The sequence below is a fragment of the Canis lupus genome, chromosome 18 (genome assembly GCF_011100685.1).
Source record: "Canis lupus familiaris isolate Mischka breed German Shepherd chromosome 18, alternate assembly UU_Cfam_GSD_1.0, whole genome shotgun sequence".
Taxonomy (NCBI): domain Eukaryota; kingdom Metazoa; phylum Chordata; class Mammalia; order Carnivora; family Canidae; genus Canis; species Canis lupus.
The window spans coordinates 7,453,186-7,461,502 of record NC_049239.1 but is presented as its reverse complement, the minus strand read 5'-3'; positions in this window follow the sequence as shown (position 1 = coordinate 7,461,502).

Genomic DNA, 8,317 nt, shown 5'->3' with positions numbered 1-8,317 from the left:
GCATCAAGTAGCCTGTGAAAGCCTCCTCCCTCCTGTTTGCCCACAGTAGAGCATATTACAATGACTTTGTTTCCCCAGACTTGATTATTTTAGAAGTCAAATTGGGTGCTGAAATGGAAGAGTGCTTGTATTTCTCAGAGTGCCCAGAACACATGACACATAGATTTTCCATGTATATTCATGGTGAGAATTAAAATCTACCTCAAGAAACAGAAATGGTGGGCCTACTAAGTGATAAACCATTTTGGAAAAAAGTAAATCCAGGCCATATTGATTCTAAGAATTCTCATAAATTGTCATTTTCTCAGATACTATTGGATTCTGAACTTTAAAATGCAAATAGATAACGTGTTCACACTGAATCCTCATAACTCTCCAAGGTGTTCTTTCCTGATCAGAAACATCTCTGGTTTTCTCCCCCAGTATCATTGATTGGCCTATATTGACTTAGAATTCAAGTTCAAATTTCAAGAATCTTGCTCAGTGTAGACACTACCCCTGGTCCAGATTCCCTGGTTTCTGGTACCAGTTCTGTGCACCCTCTCCTATGCGTTGTGTGCTTTGATGCCAACGGCTCACATCCATGACTTTCTGAAGGGAACTGTCTTCAAACCGCCAGATTTGCTGTCTCTATAGCTGAAAGTATCTGGGCATTCACAGATCTAGGGACTGAATAAGGAAACATGAAAGCTCTTTACAACTCAGGGCAGGACTCTTTCTGGAGTGCGATTTAGGGAATTCCTCTCTGAAAGCACACTAAAAACCAGGCTAAAAGTGTACCCTGGCTTGGCACCCTCCCATTTTCTGTCCTGCTTCACCCACTTCCTTACTAGTTTCCACTGGGACCATTTTCTCAATAAATTGACTATACTGGCATCCTTGACTTAGGATTAACTTCTGGGAAACCCAGCTAAGATATTTGGTATGCCAACTCTCATCCAAATTCAGCCAGCTAGAGAAATGAAAGACAAAAAATAATTCAAACAGTACTAACATCAGATATGCCTTTGTCTTCAAGATTTTTCTTTCCATACTATGGTTACTTTTCTAAACACACAGAATTATTAATGTTCTATGATATTGCTGTTGATATTTCCCTTTAGCTATAATTCTTCCATGAAATGGGCAATGCGCCCAGGATCAACCAACCTACTTACTTTGGACAATCAACTAGAAATTTAGAATGTCTTCTTGCACTACATCATAAATGTTAGAAGCTGCAACAGATAATCTTTTATTGCACAAGTATAATTGGAAATTTTTAAAGTTTAGTGTGAATCCTAATTAATATGTGAGGAAGATTGGAAACTAAGCAAACATTATACTAAATCTTCATGTTTCTTCATATTTAGAAAGCTTTTTCAAATTAATCGAAATCATAAATATATATGACCTGAAGAAAACCAACTATAATTAATTTTAGCATTGGGAACAGCTAATCACCAAGAAAATAATAATGCCCATGAAAATGAAATAAAATGACATTTCTCCTTCCAATGATCAATAAAAATGTGCAGAATCTTGACAGATTATGAATAATCAATAGACAAAATTTGTGTGCTCCTGCATTTCTCTGTCAGTGTTAGAATCAGAAATGTTTTTTTCTTCTTTCTCAAAGACTAAAGTTTTGGGGCTTATACAATAATTATAGACCCCACAGACATTCTTAAGCAATTGAGGAGCTTATGAATTGTTGGCAATACTGTGGAAAACTATGTAAGATCCTCAGGTCTAGGGTAATCATCCATTCCTAACAAGACTGAAAGAGAGAACCTAGTATTTATGGAGTGCCTACATATGCTACATATGTTTACATTACTATTTCATTAATTGTGTCCTCATGTAACTTCGGGAAGGAACTCTGACCAGTCCATTTTTACCTATATCTGGGAAGAGGTCCAGGATGACATGGTCAGTATGTGGCCAGTATATGGCACAGGTGCGAGCCAAATTCTGACATATTATATGCAGGTCATTCTTTCCAATTCATGGAAACCCTATAAACCAGGTACTATTGTATTCTAATTTTAGAGACAAGGAAAATGAGGCACGTAGGGCCCAAAGCAACACAGCCAGGAGGTGACAGAGCAGGATTAGAACTAAGACTCCATGTTGAGCATTAACCATGATGACTTCTCAAATAATCAGACTTTGGGTTCAAGATGGTGAACTGAGCACATGTGTATACCTTCATTTCATCCTATAAGCCTATTCAAATGATGTTACTCATAAGTCTTTATTGCTATTTCCTTTATTATCTATGGTAACATTATTTTAATAGAAACTAAAAAAGAAATAGAAGTATAACACTAAAAGTTAACATGGAAACCATCAAAACAAGAAAAATCAAGAAGTGTGATCTCTTGGAGAAGGGGTTTGCATGCAAAGATACAGAACGATAGCATTCATTTTTCATTGTACATAGTTTGAATTTTTGTTACTGTGAGAAATTTCTATTGTTTTTCATTTGGAGAAAAAAAAAGAAGAATGAAAAACAAGGAAATAGAAGGAAAGAAAAAGAAACATTCATGAATTTCCACACAATAGAATATTATGCAGCTGTCCAAAAGATGGAGGCAGATTTACTATCCTGGCATGGAAAAATCCTTAAGAAACGAACAAGGGGTGGTGGAAGGGAAGGTGGGCCAGGGGATGGGGTGACTGGGTGATGAGGACTGAGGGGAGCTCTTGACGGGATGAGCACTGGGTGTTATACTAATGTTGGGAAATCAAACTCCAATAAAAAAAATATACACAAAAAAAGAAAGAAAGAAAAATTCCTACAATGTATTACTAAAAAAAAAAAAAAAAAAAAAAGAAAGAAAAGTGATCCAGGTGCAAAACAATGCATGTATAAAGGAGTTACTTGTGTAATATAAAATTGTCAGTATGTGTATATGCCTAGAAAAATATGGAGAAAGATATACACCAAATACACCACTCCTGTGTGGAGTAGAATTGAATTGGATAGAATTGGAGGAGGATTTACTCACTGCTCTTTGAATGTGAATATCTCTATGCAATGTCTACCTCTTTACAATATACTCCTAGAGCACTTTTTACAATAACTTGATTTATATGGATAAATCTATTTGTTTTGTTTTAGAATGTTTAAAAATGAGTAAGACCCTGGGCCAGCAAAGTCCTCTGAGATGCAGACTCAGAGACATCAGGAGAGCAAGTGGTCTGCTGGAAGTGAGGCTGGTATAACATAAGAAGGGAATGAACTGGAACTGGACAGTGAGACTTCAGACAACCAGGCAGATCGCTCCCCAGTGCCAGGGAAGGAGGAAGAAGCAGAATTAGGCAAGGGGGCTTCAGAACACAATGCAGATCTGATAACACCACAGCCAAACCAATGGGACCTCTGGGACACAACCTGGCTAGTTGCTACTTAGGAAGAGGTAGTCCTGGCAGGAAACAGAGTCGGGTCCCAATGGTGCCATCCCCTGGAGGATATTACATACCTTGCAACTGAACAGCAAGTTCTTTCTCAAGAGCTCTCAGTCTACTCACCTCCAGAGCTGCCATAAACACAGGTATTCCCGTAGAAGCCCCCTGTCAGGAGCCATCTCCCACACAAACAGGCCCCCAAGGCCAACATGTAAGGAGACCACACTCTAGGGTGAGTGCTAGTGCCAGCTAGTGCCCTGGGCTGCTTTAGCTTCAGCTTTGTCTCCTTACAAAGGAGATAAAAATCAAAACTGTTCATGAAAGGATGTTTCCTTTCCAGGGTCTTATCCTAGTACTCCCAGGACTCCCAATGCATTTGCTCATTGATGAAGTGAGGAGATAGTGAAAAGCCAAAGATTCCTTCATACTTAGGGCAAGAAAATCGTTTCCTTAAAAAATGCTGTAAATCCCAAATTAAAACTCTAGCACCAGTGCAGCGCAATGCACTCCAAGTTTTCAAAATCCTCTGATGAATAACAGTGATGAAACCTTATTAGGCTGCTTCTCATGACCTCTCTCTCTCGCTCCTAAAGATTACACTGTATTTTTCGTCCTTTACATCTTGGTCAAGAATAACAAATTCAGGAACATTTTCTCCTTTCTATCATTCTCCACCTGTATCACAGACTTTCACCCATCTACATATTTTTATGGATTGTCTTTCCATTTGTCTCCAGAATATATAATCCAAGTTTACTGACTTTGTTTCTCCAGAGCAAAAGGAAAGGAAGAAAAAAAGGTAGAAAGTGAAAAAAAGACGAGGAGAAGGAAGGACTGATGCCGGACGACAGAAATAACGAACAGAAAGAAATCCCTAGCCCGACCATCAAGACCGAATCTAACCCATACCGCACACCGCCATCCTAATCCCCCGCACCTCCACTCACTCCTCGCCCGCATCCTCCCCACCTCCACCCCTCCCTCCTCGCCCTCACTCCCCACCCCTCCCCGCCCCTCACTCACCACTCCCATACCGAAAAAGAAAGAAAGGCTATTATTTTGCTTTTGGTAGTTTGGGAGCTCAATTATTGGTGGGACACCTTCTCTTGAGTCTACTCAGGGATTCAACTTCAAAAGCATACTTCCTTAGGGGAATCAAAAGCATGTTCATTCTGGCCCACAAACAAAACCAGCTTTCTCTTTCAAAAAGACAAATCCCGTTTTAGTTTTATATACTAAATATATTATATGTCATCATAAATTCTAGCCTTACTCTTTCATTTTTATTCTAACCTGAGAGAATGAAAACCCACATTAACCAAATGTGCTCAGAATATAAGGAGACCTAAAATCTTATCATCCTATCCTACCCTATCCTATCCATCATTGTACACACTCTAAACTGCAGCTATTCACATTATTCAGTTAGATAATGTACATGTCTGCATTATGGATCCTTTGGTTGACTACATGGGCTTTGGGCCAAAGTTGTGTCTCAAGAGTGCTGCAGTAAATGAATACTTCCCTTGGAAAAAAGAAAAAGAAAGTATCTAATTCCCCAAGGTAACAGCACTTGGTCATTCAACAAATATTTATTGGATCCTTACTATGAGCCAAGAAATGTTTTATAAGCTAAGGATAAAGCAATGAAAAAAACAGGTGAAAAAAACCCTATTCTCAGACCAAAAGCACAATTAATGAAAGAAAACAACTGAATGGGATTGGATTAAAATTGAAAACTGCTCTGTGAAAAACATTGTTGAGAGAATAAAAAAATAAGCCACAGACTGGCAGAAAATTTTGCGAAAACACATACCTGTTAAAAGATGGTTATCCAAAATATACAAAGAACTCTTAAAATTCAACAATAAGAAAACAACCTAACTAAAAAAAAATGGACAAAAAACCTGAACAGGAACCTCACCAAAGAAGATACACAGATGGTAAATATGCACATGAAAAGATACTCCACACCATACATCATCAAGAAAATACAAAGTAAAACAACAGTAAAACATCCTTACATACCTATGAGAATGTAAGAGTTTGTAACGTATGTTTCTAATGTATGAGTTTGTAAAATCCAAAATACTGACAACACCAAACGTTGGTGAGGATGTAGAGCAATGGGAATTCCCATTCATTGCTGGTGGGAATGCAAAACTGTACAGCTACTTTGGAATACAGTTTGTGTTTCTTATAAAACCAAACATAGTCTTACCATATGAGTCAACAATTGCACCACTTGGTATTTACCCAAATGACTTCAAACATATATCCACACAAAAACCTGTGCAGGAATATTCATAACAGCATTATTCATAATGGCCAAAACTTTGAAGCAACCAGATGCCCTTCAATAGGTGAATAACAAACCATAATACATCCATACAGTGATAAATTATTCAGCAATAAAAAGAAATGAAATAGGGTGTCTGGATGGCTCAGTCGTTTAAGCATCTGCCTTCAGCTCAGGTCATGATCCTAGGGTCCTGGGATGGAGCCTGCATCAGGGTGTCTTGCTCATCAGAGAGCCTGCTTCTTCTTCTCCCTTTGCCTGTTTACCTGTTTCTCTCTCTCTCTCTTTCTCTCTCTCTCTCTCTCTCTCTCCCTTCTCTCTTTCTCTCTCCGTCAAATAAATAAATAAAATCTTTGGGAAAAAAAAAAGAAATGAACTACCAAGCCATTAAAAGATATAGAGGAAATTTAAATGCATATTACTAAGTGAAAGAAGCCGATCTGAAAAAAGCTACATATTATAGTGATTCCAACTATATGACATTCTATAAAAGACAATACTATAGACTGTAAAAAGATCAGTGGTTGTCATGGGGTTGGATTGGAGAGGAGAGGGAGAGAGAAGGATAGAGAGAGAGACAGGAAGAGAGTGACAGAGAATATAGGAACTCTGCACTTGCCATCTAATATTTTTTTCTTATTCATAATGTATGTATTATATCATTCATTCTACATCACAAGCGGTTTACATATTAACTTTTTTTAATAATAAATTTATTTTTTATTGGTTCAATTTGCCAACATACAGAATAACACCCAGTGCTCATCCTGTCAAATGCCCCCCTCAGTGCCCGCCACCCAGTCACCCCCACCCCCCGCCCTTCTCCCCTTCCACCACCCCTAGTTCATTTCCCAGAGTTAGGAGTCTTCCATGTTCTGTCTCCCTTTCTGATATTTCCTACCCATTTCTTCTCCCTTCCCCTCTATTCCCTTTCACTATTATTTATATTCCCCAAATGAATGAGACCATATAATGTTTGTCCTTCTCCGATTGACTTATTTCACTCAGCATAATACCCTCCAGGTCCATCCACGTCAAAGCAAATGGTGGGTATTTGTCATTTCTAATGGCTGAGGAATATTCCATTGTATACATAGACCACATCTTCTTTATCCATTCATCTCCTAACTCTACTCCAAAATATAAATTCTATTGATTTTTTTAACGTCCTACTCTCATGAAACTTGCAGTCCAATGGAGAAGAGAGAGGTGAAGGGTTTGGAGAACCAGTGAACAAACAAAATAATGTAAATGAACATGGTAGTAGATGATAAACGCTATAGGGAAAAATAAAACATGGAAGAGGTGAAGGGAGTGCTCTTCCGGGAAGGGGCAATGTAATGCTCAACAGAGCAATGAAAGAAGAGCTCACTTGGGGGTGATATTTGAACACATTGAAATGAGGGAGTAAACCAAATGATAACTGGAAAAATATAATTCTAAGTATGCCTGGTGAGTTGGAAAAAAAGAAAGTAGGTTGTTGTGGGTGGACTAGAGTGAACTAGAAGAACTTAAGGACAGAGAAGGGGGAAGGTAAGCATGAAGCAAACTCTTCAAGGTGTTATAGCTATTATAATATTATGGTTTCATGCCAAGTGAAATGGAGCCACAAAGTTTGGAGTGAAGAAGTGACATCTTCTGATTTTTAACAGAATCATGCTGATGCCTTGTTGAGAATAAATATACAGGGGGAAAGGTAAAGACAGAGAGGAGGCATCACAATAACCCAGGCAAGAGGTGATGAAAGCTTGGAGTAGGTTAGAACAGCAAAGTGGAGAGAAGTGTCATAGTCCAGTTATACTGGAATGAACATTCCAGAATTGTAGCATGGACCCACTCCAAAGGGTAAGGGGTACAGCTGGGGTACAGAAGCCTCCAAGTGGACCCAAATCCCTCCCAAGAGTCACTTACCCATGCAACTGAGAGATCACAAGGAATCGTGAAAGGAGCATGGGCCATGAAGTCAGACAGACCTTGACCAAGGTACTGGTTCTTCTGCTCATCAGCTTTGTGATTGTGAGTAACTGACCTCTCAAATTTTTGGTTTCCTTATCTAAAAACTGTAAAAATATTTGCCTTATAGAAATGATGAGAGGATTAAATAAACAATATATCGAAGGTACTCAAACAATGGTAGTTTTCTCTAGTGGGAAGATTCCTACTGCTGGTGTCAGTAGTGAACAGTGGTCACCTTGAAGCTGCAGTCCAAACACAGGGGTTATGAAGGGGTCAATAACAAGGGCTTTCCCAGTCAAGGTTCATCTGGACACCACCACTGCCGAGTGGCCATGTGACTATAGCAGGGGCAATCCTAGTCCTGGGGCATATTGTTCATGTGGTTCCAGAGACCCTCTGGTTCAGTGAGTGCTTTCTGTTGTGTCATTCACATGGCACAAACGTCTTCATGCGCTATGCTTATTCCAAGATGTCTATCCGTGTGTCTTTTCAAAGCAGTTCCTTGTCATCATCATCCTCTCTTTTTTTTCTCCAAGACCTTGACTATTCAGACAAGCCAGCATGCATTATAGAGTCAACCATAGCAGAATAGATATATGTACCCCTCTGGCCATCTAGTCATCTTGACAAAGTGAACAACAAGAGGTATTGTTCAAAGCTCTGCCCTCT